The sequence below is a fragment of the Tamandua tetradactyla genome, chromosome 7 (genome assembly GCF_023851605.1).
Source record: "Tamandua tetradactyla isolate mTamTet1 chromosome 7, mTamTet1.pri, whole genome shotgun sequence".
Classification (NCBI taxonomy): Eukaryota; Metazoa; Chordata; class Mammalia; order Pilosa; family Myrmecophagidae; genus Tamandua; species Tamandua tetradactyla.
The window spans coordinates 66,622,094-66,634,698 of NC_135333.1; positions in this window are offsets into that span (position 1 = coordinate 66,622,094).

Consider the following 12,605-nt stretch of genomic DNA (forward strand, 5'->3'; position numbering starts at 1 on the left):
CCTCCACCGACCCATGAGCTCCCTTACATGGGGCTCAGGAACTGCTGGGTCCTCCTATGCCTGCCCTTTGTGCATCATACCTTCCTAAAGGGCTGGTGGCCACCATACCCTGCTCCCCAGTAGTTTTTTATACCTTTTTGACTGTAGAGGAGGGGAAGGGGTGATGGCAGCTGGAGTAGGGCTGGTGGGGCTGCCGTTTAGAAGCCTTGTGATGGCTATTCTCTTTTGAGTATAGGGGTTCTTAGAACTCTTAGTTCTAACTTTGGACATTAACCGCAATTCAAGCATGTATACTATTTCAAGAACGATCATCCCCAAATTTGTTTTAAAGTTTTTCTTAGGTCATTTTTACATAATGTGGAAACAACAAGCAGAAAATTAATCTTATCTCTACAGACTGTTGTTATTGTGCTTGAACTTGGCCATGGAGATGGCAGGATGTTTGGCTGGGAACTCCTAAGGCTGGGCCGGAGGGTGATATGCCCATGGAAACACCCTAGTGAGCTTGTAGGTAGGGACCAGACAAGGTGGCTGCGGCGGTGTCCCAGTTCTTGAGGTTCCAGTGTGATGTTTAATATGTCAAGTATGCCCAAGATAATATCTTGCTATGGAGATATCTTAATGTTCATAGTGACAATATTTGACAATCAAAAAAGTTGGGACACATTTTCTGAATGGTATGGACCTCCCTACTGGGATAGTGGTACAGGATACTTGAGATGGGGTCTGTCCTGGTAAACCTAGAATGTGTGTGTGTTCACTGCACTTGTGGCATAAGCCGCTTCCCTGACCCAGCCACTCTGCTGGCTCCAGGGTTGCCAGTCCTAGGGACATGGGAGGCAGCACTAAAATCAAATACCTGAGGGCTAGTGGGACCTGAGTGAGTATCCATCCCGCTTTCAGCTGAAATACTAGGCCCAAGGAGAAGTGTCTGGTCTGCAGTGAGCTAGTTTGTATGATACTTAGATTTAAATATCACTCCTGAGTGCACTCCTGAGATGCGTGTCTATATGAAACCGACTAAAATGCTTGACTTACAAAACGATCAACAACTGTCTTGATAATTTCCCCCCGTTTGCATTAGTTTTAACAGATGTCATTATCTCTGCGGTGTGACTGTATTTTACAGTTTATGGAACATTTTCATATACATGGTCTTACTTAATTCTCCTAAGCTCCCCAGGTGTGGTGTGTATCAGGAACACTTTGGGCTGTAAGTCACAGAAAGCCTAACAACAATGGCTTAAACACAGAGGGGGGTATTTTTCTAGTGTCACAAGAAATCCAGAGGTATTAGCTGGTGATGATTCAGCAGCTCAATAACATCAGGGCTGGCATCACTGTGAGTCTTCGGCCTTTAGCTCCAGGCATCGTGTTCTTTTTCCAGGCAGGAAAATAGGGGAAACAGGGCACGGGTGGCTTTCTGGAAAATTTGGCAGGATTCTGCTCAGGTCTCCTTGTCCAGAAGTGTGTTACATAGTCACCTCCGGCTACAGGGCAGACTGAGCAAATGAGTATTTTGCCTGAAGCTAGGCATGCTGCTGGGCCAAGCAAAATTGTGGTCCATCAGCAATGCAGCCAGCAGTGCCTGCCCTCAGTGGGCCTCCAACTCTCCTCATTCCCCTGCAGTTATGCTGGGCTCTGCTGGGCTGTCCTTTCCTCTTTCTGCACCAATCTAGCTTTAAAATAACCTTTACTTCCCCCTTAATTACAACAATAGAAAATACACATTCTTGAGCCTTGGAAAATGCAGGAAAAGAAATAGAGAGTCACCAATAATCTCATACCATAGAGATAAAGACAAACATATTTTGGGGTGCTTCCTTCCTGAAATTTTCCCACACATATAAAAATAGCATTATCTTATATTATACTGCACTTTTTAACTCAAAAGAATATTACATCATTCCATGTTATTAATATCTTGCAAATTCATAATTACTATTTATCTTTATTGCTTTTCTGATCACCAAAGTAACACATGCTTGCAAAGCTATCAAGTTTAGTATGTGAACATTTCCTATATTCACACCTTAAAAGAAAACAACTATAAACAGCCACAGCTTTATCAGAATTTATGTAACTATTCCCATGTTGTTGGACATTCAGGTTGTTTCCAGTTTTTCATAATTAAAGATAAGGTTTTGATGAGCATCCTTGTACATAGATTCCATCCACATTTCTGATTATTTCCTTTCTGCAGATTCCTAGAAGTGGAATTACTAGGTTAAAGGGTATGAACATTTTTAAAGCTCTCAACATATATTGCCAAATGGCTTTTTGGAAAGACTGTACAATTTATCCTCTGACCAGCATTTTATGAGCACGCCCAGCTTATTCCAACATCACCGGGATTTCTGAATTTGTTTCTGACCTTTTGTGAGAAAATGAAATAGGTCAGCAGAAAGCAAAGAGAGGTCTAGCTCTCTCTAGCTAGCAGTCACAAGTCCCGACTGGAAGTTCTGCCTTCTCTGACTTATTACTTGCATGACCTTGGGCAAGTTGCTTCAGTTCTCTTTTGTCTTTTCCCTTTTATTCCTTTCTAACTGAGCCCATGCCCCTATTCATCCAGACATGACCCCCTCCTCTGAATAGCCTTAGGGCTTTCGGGCTAGCTGGTCTACCTCCAGCCTCATTGGGTAGCCTGCTGGCTAATCTAAGCAGCAGTTCTCAAGCATTTCAGCCTCAGAGCCCTTTTACACTCTAGAAAATGATTGAGGAACCCAAAGAACTTTTGTTTATGTATTAATATCTATCAATATTTACTGTATGTGAAATGAAAACTGAAAGACTTTTAATTAACATATTAATTTTAAAATAGCAATATATCCATTATATGTTGATCTGACTAACACACTTTAATGAAGCATAACTATATTTTCCCTGACCCCCAAATTTAGTAAGTAGGATGGCATTGTATTCACATCTTTGCCAATCTCTCTAACGTCTGGCTTAATAGGAGGCCACTGGATTCTCGTGTCTGCCTCAGCTGGTCTCTGCACAACTCCAACGTGAGAGCAAGAGAGAGAAAAAGGCAATCATGTCCTAGTATTGTTATGACAGTAGTTGTGGCCTTCTTGACCCCCCTGAAAGGGTTTTGGTGACTCTAGGGGGTCCAGATCTCAAGTAGAAAACTACCAAGGAACTTCCACTTCCCAAGCCAGTGATTGGTCCAGGCGTGGGCATGCGACCCAGTTTTGACCAACGAGGCATTAGGTGAAGCCATGGGGGATGGGGAGTCTTGCTCCCAAAGAAAGACAACAAAGACATTAGCATGTCTGCAAGAAAGGCCAGGAAAGGCTACAGCCACCTACCTACCACTTACCTTCATTCACTTGAGGACGAAGCCAGCACATGTAGGAGGGGTGTGACAGCATGGAGGCAGAGCTGGTCTCCATGGGTCACATGGCACCTGCCCAAGTTATAGACCTCTCATTTTGTGAATTAAATTGAGCTGGAGGCGGCATATTAACTCAATCGGGTCTGAGGAAGCAAAGTGCTGCAAGTGCCATGCCTTGAAATAAGGAAGGAGATGAGTCAAGGAGGCATGGCAGCAGATGATTGGAATCCTGCTGTGCCAGGCAGGGAAGCTGGTGACTCTGTTCTGTGCTTGTGAAGCCACCAGCCTGGCTGTCGTTGGTTGAACCATGGATGGTCAGTAAGCTCTCACTGAAGGTACAGGATTAGGGGAAACTGGGAAATTTCAGATATTGGAGTATAGGCTATTTACGTGACCTTTAGTAAAGTCCCATAGGAAAGCAGAGAAAGAGGCAAGAATCTTATTTCCAGCTGGTGCTGAGGCCTGAGAAGCCTGCCTGGCCAGGCCTCCCCCAGATACCTCCCTGTAAGCTACTCCACCTGGCCCACTGCACAGGCTGTGGCCAAGATCAGCTTTTGTGCTGAGGACCCCCTACCTGAGGATATTATGTGGGTGTCTTTAAACTGGGTTCAGGGAGATGGGCAGAGTGCAAAGCCCACTGGACAGGATGCTCAAAGACTGTGTCTGTATAAGGCTTGACCTATGTTTACTAAGTGAAGGAACTGACCATAAACAAACTGTATTGCCAGAGAAACTCTCATCTTATCCAAAAGAGCCATGACTGCTTAGCCCCTAGTTGCTAAGGCCAGGCACCTTCTGCAATGACCAGCTTAGATGTGGCCATTATGAATCCATTTTTTCAAACCAACCTACCTCCGTGAAAATATAAATAAATCCTTCCATGATAGCAATATAATCCTAATTGTTTTCTATGCACCAATATTTTACTATAATATCTCATTTATTCCTCCCGATAGACCTACAAAATAGATTCTATGATTCCCACTCTGCAGATGAAAAAAGAGAGCTGAAGAAACTTGCTGGTTTATTTCTGCCTTCAAAATCTGGTTGTTTCACTCTACCAAGCTGCCGACTGCTGACACCTTTGTCTGTATTTTCCATTTGAGTTCCTAGTGGTATGGGTAGCTTTGCAGGGGCTCAGAGGACAGTGAGGCAGAAACAAAATCTTCTGATGCCCCAGAACCCAGAAATGTGCTCTCCCCTCTAAGAGGTAAGTTAAATTCAATACATACTGATGCAAAACATTGATTCAGATTTACTTTCCACAAAAATGAAATTTATGCACTCAAAATTGAAGTCCACAGATAAGGCAGTTTTCAGGCAAGTGGCAGGAGGGATGTTTTTGGTTGGGAGAGGAAGCTGAGAGCAACTTCTGAGCTTCCTTAAATCACACTTAAAATATAAGTTGCTGCATATGCGGTGTCTTCCCAGGAGACTTCTACTCCTGTTGGCTCCAGCCCATGTCCTTAATGGATGTGGCACAAGTTGCTGGTCCCTATTTCTATCACCTGGCTCACCTGGCTCACCCATTTTCCAGGATGCTTCTTCTGATTCACTCAGGCCCCTCTTGTCCCTTGTGGATTCCAGAACCTCTCAGTGCTTCAAGACGCATGCAAAAGTGATACAAGACCATAGACAAACCCAAATGCAGAAAACCAAATGCAGAATTATTTATAAAATACTTCACCCTAGGTTTCTTTTTAGAACACCAGAATTAGTCTATGAATCTCACTCGTGGGTATTTAGTATTCTGTTTCCCTCCTGCAGCTCCGAAAGATCATTTCTCAGAATGGACAAGAGGGAAGGGGCCAGGAGGGCATCCAGTCATTCTTTATTTTTCAGGGGAGGCTCCTGAGGCACAGGGAGGGGAGGCGACTTGCTGAGTTCCCACAAGTGGCCAGTGTCACAGTGATGAACAGAGCCCAGGCCAAGGCATATTCTTTCGGCTTTTGGCCTCAAATGTCAGGAACACTGTTACTGATTGAATCCTGTCTCCCACAGGGATCTTTTCAAGTCCTAACCCCTGGTCCTGCAGGTGAATTCCTTTGTGAATGGGATTTTTGACAATCCTGTTAAGATGAGGCCAAACTGAGTCAGCGTGGGCCTTAATCCACCATGACTGGGCCCCTTATGAGCACAGGACATTTGGACAAGGAGGAGTGAGGAAGAGCTAGAAGGAGACAGACGACCATGTGACAGAGGCAGAGCTTGAGTTACGGATCGCTGACAACCACAGGAGTTCGCTACAGGCATCAGAGGAAGCATGGCCTGCTATACCTTGCTTCTGGACTCCCAGCCTCCAAAACTGTGACACAACAAATTGCTGTTGTTTAAGCCATCCAGTGCATGGTATTTGGTGTGGCCACCCCGACAAACTAAGACAAAAAACCCAGTCTCAAACTTCCCCGTGATGGTCGCTCATCCGTTAACTTACCCACAGTTCTTTCCCCACCTGAATTTTATTTTCAACCTATATTAACATTTGGGAGTAATGAATTCTATAGATTTACTACCTGCTGTAAAAAGTGGTAACACTTGTTCTTTATTTCTAAATTTTCTAAAGCTTTTATAAGTTTTGAGAGGGTAGCTTATATTTCAATATTTAAAGATATGCTGTATAGGCTCTGCATTTATCTGATTTACCCTTAACTATTCTGCGGACTTTGTCATCTTTTCTTGCCTTTTTCTTAGTATTCTCTCTATCTCTCCCTCTTGAATCTTTTTAAATTTCAAGCAAAATTTAGACTGAGATCAAAAGTTCCTGGAACTTTAAAGGAAGATAAGATTCAAGACTTGCTCTAACTGATCTCTGGTATTGCTTGCATTCTTTCTCACAAGCTTTTTTTTTTTTTTTTTTTTGGCATGGGCAGGCTCCGGGAATCGAACCCGAGGTTTTCTGCATGGCAGGCAAGAATTCTACCATGGAGCTATCCTTGCACCACCCCTCTCATAAGCTTTTTGAAAGCTAGCTTGCTTAGTATACTTATAATAAAGTTTTTATGCACAGAAACTTTTTGGATGCCATTTTTCACAAAGGTAGCTAAAGTACAAAGTCACGCTGCTCTGCACTCAATTGTCTTCTGGAAATGGTGCTCTTCTTTCTCTCCATTCGTGTTGTCTTTGCAGTGAGGAAGAACACAGGTATAGGACGAGGCATGTCCTAACCATGCAGTAACCGTACCCCCATCCATAATGCAAACCCTGGCCTGAGCAGACAGGAGCTACGTGATGAATGTTTATTGAATAAATGGGCTGAATAAATGGATGAGGCTCATGCATGAGACCCGTCTTCTTTATGGTAAGGAGGGGGCAAGGCATAAATAGCATACCGATTCCAGAAACAGCAACAAGGCTACCATTCCCGTAAAGAGTAGAAAAGACTTGTTTCCGGCTAACATCTGCCAAAGTTGGTCCAGGAAGGAGGACAGCAATGATGATCATTTCTCAGAAAATGTTTTGTCCAGGCACAGATGCAATTGCCTGAGAAACGAAACCATGCAAAGGTGCAGGGGCCAGGGGTCCTGCTGACCACCCCCCCCCCCAATTCCTTACCCCAATTGTCAGCAGTGTACCCAGAGTGTGGTTCCGTTTCCAAGAATGCTTGGAAAGCTGGAAGGGTCTGAATCATGAGGACAGAAAGAATAAGGGCAATATCTGGAGGCTTTGCCTGCCAAATTGCGGACGTGATTTGTTATAAATTCTCTATTTCCTTGCTAAGGAAGAGCAGCAGAACTGTGGATCATATGGAAAATTAGAAAGTTCAGAAATCATGAGTATGAAACTTTGGGAGCACTTTTTCTTTTGGGGGGTGCATGGTCTGGGAGCTGAATCCGGGTCTCCCACATGGCAGGTAAGCATTCTACCACGGAACCACCCGTGTACCCTTGGGAGCACTTCTTAAAAATGTGTTTTTATTGACAAAACAACATACAATCACAAACATTCTTAACATATGAACATTCCAAACTTGGTGTGCAATCAGTGGCTCACAGTATCATCACATAGTTGTATATTCATCACAATGATCATTTCTTAGAACATTTGCATCACTCCAGAACAAGAAATAAAAAGAAAAAACTTATACATACCATATCTCTTACCCCTTCCTCTCATTGACCACTAGTACTTCCGTCTACCCAATATATTTTAACCTTTGTTCCCCCTATTTTTTCCCTCTATCACTTACCACTCCTTGAGAGCACTTTTAAAGGAAATTTTAGTAGCTACTTTGGAGCACCCATGTACTGATGTGAAGAAGTTTTCAACAGAAATAAATATGACTGAGGCTGTTTACAAGAGGCCAAAAAAGAGGGCCTGTTTACTCAACTCAATGAGGCCTGAGTAGAAGAATCATTTTGGTTAATGTGATCTGTTTGACTTAGTTTCAATTGTTCTACAAGTTGTCTTGCCCTGCTGTGGATAAGCCATTCATTTCACCATTTTCTAAGACTTTTGGTCTTCCTGGCCAGCTTAAGTGGGATAAGCAAGCATAAAAATCATGTAATCTGTATAGAAAGTATGTGTGTGAAGATTTTTCTCAAAAAAAAAAAAAAATCGTGTAATCATCTGGACTGACTACTAAAAAAGCCCCAAATGTTGAACTCATCTATTGTAGACCACGCTCAGCAATTGGGATGGGATTTGTTGTACCAATTAAGATGGGAAATGTTGAACTCATCCAATTTATTTATATTTATAAAATTATAGAGTGGTACTAATTCTTTCCTCCGTTCCACTTCCATTTAGCGCAAGGGCTGTATAGAGGAGAAAATAGTGAAAGGGTAAGACAGTTCTCTCACTCCCTTGAGTTCAAAGAGGAAGTTTAAGCTCATTATGACACAATTATAGGGAATGTTGGGGCAGCACCTACACATTGCCTCAGAGGCTCACACGTGGGAACCAGATGTCATTCTTGCCAGGTCTGAAAACAGTATCATCCCCACATAGCCGTGGGCCTTGAGTTATTTACACCCTCTGGGCCTCAGCTTTCTCATGGGTGAAATGAGAGGGCTGGCCAGGCTTATTCATTTTCTACCCAGGCTGGACATTATATCACCTAGGGAATCGCAACATATAACAATGCTCAGGCTATACCCGAAACAAATGATTCAGAAACTCTGGAGGTGGAATCCAGGCAGCTGAATGTTTGAAAAGCCCTTCAGGAAACCTGCAACCTCCAAATGGGTTCCTAGGCCAGATAAGTCCTGAAACTCAGAGGGGCCAGCCTCTCCAGGAGATCAACTAGTTCCATTCCCCATCCCATATTATTGACAGCCCTTTCCAATATGAAAATGTTAGAATGGGCATAGCTCAAATACCCCTAAAGATTGGGAGAAAGATTTAAGGAGAAGGTGGAGTTATAACAGAGAAGGTAGGATTTAGCTAATGAGTACGAATGCTGTATTATCATATCAACATTCCTTTTAGTCTCCAGTGTTTTGGAGCAGCTAGAAGGAAAAAAACTAAAATTGCGGAATTGTAACCCATACCAAACTATGAAACCTGTTTTATAACTACCAGTTACAATGTACTTTGAAATTTATCCTTTCTTGTATATATGTTATATTTCACAATTAAAAAAAAAAAAGTCTGCAGTTGATTCTAATATGTAGCCCAGGTTGGAAACACAGACCAGGTGGTCGCTGTGGACCAAAACAGCTCTAACTTTCAAGTTTTTGAGCTTTGACCAGTGGAATAGCTGAATAATTGAACATACATTGCAATTATTTTTTCCAGTTTGTATGGGATCTCTGAAGGAATACTTAAATGTGCTGTGTTATAACCAATGATGGGCAAGGATGCTCATTTTGAAAAATTCAGAGGGCCTAGATTTAGACTTGGAACATGTAGCTTTGTTTTTTGTTTTTTAACATGGGGGATATACATATGAATATATTTCTTTCACTCTGGAAAGTGGTATTAGCAGAAAGACATAATTGGTTTAAGGAAGAGCTGGTGATTCTCTGGTTAATCAGGCAAACAAGGAATCTTTGGGGATAATAATGTAGCCCTTCCGATCGTCCATACACCCATCCAACAATGCTTATTGAATGCTTGCATTTTATAGAGGGCACCGTGCTAGGTCAAGTTTCTCAGATTTCCGCCAGAGAGATTTTACTGACCAGAACAGACCATGCCTCAGCACAAGAGTGGCTTGACTCTGGGTGGGCCACAGTGGCTCAGCAGGTAAGAATGCTTGCCTGCCATGCCAGAGGACCCAGGTTCAATTCGGTGCTTGCCCATGTTTAAAAAAAAAAAAAAAAAAAAAGCCAGTATTAATCTTTAAAAAAAAAAAGGGCAGGCCATGGTGGCTCAGCAGGCAAGAATGCTTGGCTGCCATGCCGGAGGACCCGGGTTCAATTCGGTGCTTGCCCATGTTTAAAAAAAAAAAAAAAAAAAAAGCCAGTATTAATCTTTAAAAAAAAAAAGGGCAGGCCATGGTGGCTCAGCAGGCAAGAATGCTTGGCTGCCATGCCGGAGGACCTGGGTTCGATTCCCGGTGCCTGCCCATGTAAAAAAAAAAAAGAAAGAAAGAAAAAAAAGAGTGGTTTAACTCTCAACCAGATACCATCAGGGTTGTCCTGGGCCCACCCTCCGCACCCACGGGGGCATTTCCCTCCCTGTAAAGTCGAAACAGTGGGTGAGACGTATGAGTCACTTAACCGTGTATTGTGTATGCTCTCTTGAATCTTCCCAACAAATCTCTCATCTTCATAGGCAGGAAAACTAAGACTTAGGGAGGTCAGTTAACGTGTCCTTGGCCATCTAGCTGAGAAATGGGATTCAGATCACCAACCCCGTGCCTCACCTCCCCAAGCTGGGCTTGTTTTATTTCTCACCCCAGAGTGGCTTCTTGGATCCTCTACTCTGCTTCCTATTCAGCTTCTGCTTCTCCTTCAGGATCCAGTGCAAGCGTGTCAGATGCCACGGAGCGTCCACGAGCTCTCAGGCCCACCCCGATCTTCCCCTCCTGGGCACTCACTTCACTGACACTTGCACACACACGTTACTCCAGCCCCCCCCCCCCCCATGGCTGATTAACTTCTCCTGTCAATTGTCTTTGCATTTATCCTCCATCGTGCCCAGTTCAAAGCGACGCTTGTGTGAAGACCTGGCAGCTGCTTTATGATTGATTGAATAAATGAATGGATTGATAAATACGCTAGGTTCCCACTTGAAGAGAAAGTCAATGGAAACACAAACTACTTCCTCACATGTTGTTAATGTGACATGTTTGTGGAGCACTTACAAGGTGCCCAGAGGAGGGCTCTCCTAACCTTCTCCCTGGGGATTGTACCTTTCCCAGTTGTTTTTACGTAGGCCCCAAGTGGACTTTCCCACCTCATAAAATCAGAGACTAAATGCATTTGCTGTTTTAGGAGCCCTGTGGCTTTTCTTTATCATAAAAGAGATCTTAGGAAATTTGAATATACAAATATACAGACTGTGGCCCAGAGGAGCAAATGAGATACCCGAAGTCATCCACCAACAAAATGCAGCTTAGGGACTAGAACTGGGGACTTGTAAAAGAGCTTGAGTCCTTCTGTCTTCAGACAGTTAAGGTCAGCAGAAAATGTCTCCACCTTGTGAGAGATAATTGCTTGACTTGTGAGGTTGGCTGGTTTCTGACCTGACTCAGTTCTCCCAGGGCCTCACCCCATGCTTCTACACTTGCCAAGGAAAAAGCATCTTTTCTACTCTGTGTGGTGTAGAAACATGTACATTATGCTGGGAGATAAAAGACTAAGGATCTAATCTCAACTTTTGTTATTAGAAAAACATCATGCTCCCAGGGGTTTATATCTCCCTGGAAATGTAGTACCTGACTACTGGGGATGAGCCAGGACCCATCATCATAGGACTGAGAAAGCCTTCTTGATCAAAAGGGGGAAGAGAAAAATGAGTCAAAATAAAGTGTCAGTGGCTGAGAGATTTCAAACAGAGTTGAGAGCTTATCCTGGAGGTTATTCTTATGTGTTATATAGATATACCTTTTCAGTTTATGGCATATTGGAGTGGCTGGAGGGAAGTACCTGAAACTGTTGAGTTGTGTTCCAGTAGCCTTGATTCTTGAAGATGATTGTATAACTATATAACATTTACAATGTGAATGTGTGATTGTAAAAACCTTGAGTCTGATGCTTCTTTTATCTAGTGTATGCACAGGTGAGTAAAAAAAAAAAAGAATAAAAAATAATAGGGGGACAAGGGGAAAATTAAATTGGGTAGATGGAAATACTAGTGGTCAATGGGGGGGGTAAGGGGTATGGGATGCATGAGTTCTTTTTTCTTCTTTTTATTCCTTTTTCTGGAGTGATGCAAATGTTCTAAAAATGATCATGGTGAAGAACACACAACTATGTGATGATACAATGAGCCATTGATTGTATAATACGGTTGGACTGTATGTGTGTGGATATTTCTCAATAAAAACATTTTTTAAAAAAGAAAAGATGCCACAGACAAGTTCCTTAAATATCATTTTTCTTCTCTGCCAAGTGATGGCTCTGTACTGGATGGATTCAGAGGCTCCTCTCAGCTTTGTGTGGTTAGTTCTGGGATCAAATCATTGTCTTTACCATCTCTCATTCTTATGTTTTCTTGAATGAGATAAAGTGTGGAACAGATTATAACATATAGTATATATGAAAAGACATAATTAGGCTGCTTCTTTTAGCACTAACTTGTATGTACACGTCTGTGTCCCCAAAAGGGTTGCCATAATAGCTGACAGGCAGTGACTATTTACTAGGTGCCAGGCACTGCTCTAACCACTTTGGAAATATTTACTAATTTAATTCGTAGAACAACCCTATGAGGAAGGTGATACTAACAGTCACATTCATTTTACAGATGGGGAAACTGAGTCTCAGAGAGGTCAGGTGAGTTGTCCCAGATTGTGCGTTAGGAAATGGTGAAGACAGGCTTGGCCCCAGATGGTCCGTCTTCTAGAGGCTATGAATGGGGAGGAATGCTGGTTGCAAGTGAACTTCCAGAACAGCTGCCCCAAGGCAAGCTACCGGCAACGTCCTGAAGACGGCTAAGAACCGCGCAGGTGTTTGGGCTACGCTCCACGTTGAGGGGGGTGTAGGCTTGTCTGTCCCTCTAGGCTTCTCCCAGTCCGAGCGTTCCGTGTTCTGCCTGATTCCTAGAACTGTTGGCTGAGAGGGAAATGCTTACGATAAACCACAGCATGGGACTAAAGGTAACAGGAATCAGGAGTTTGGCCTGGTGTTTATCTTGTGGGCCAGCCAGTGACAGACGC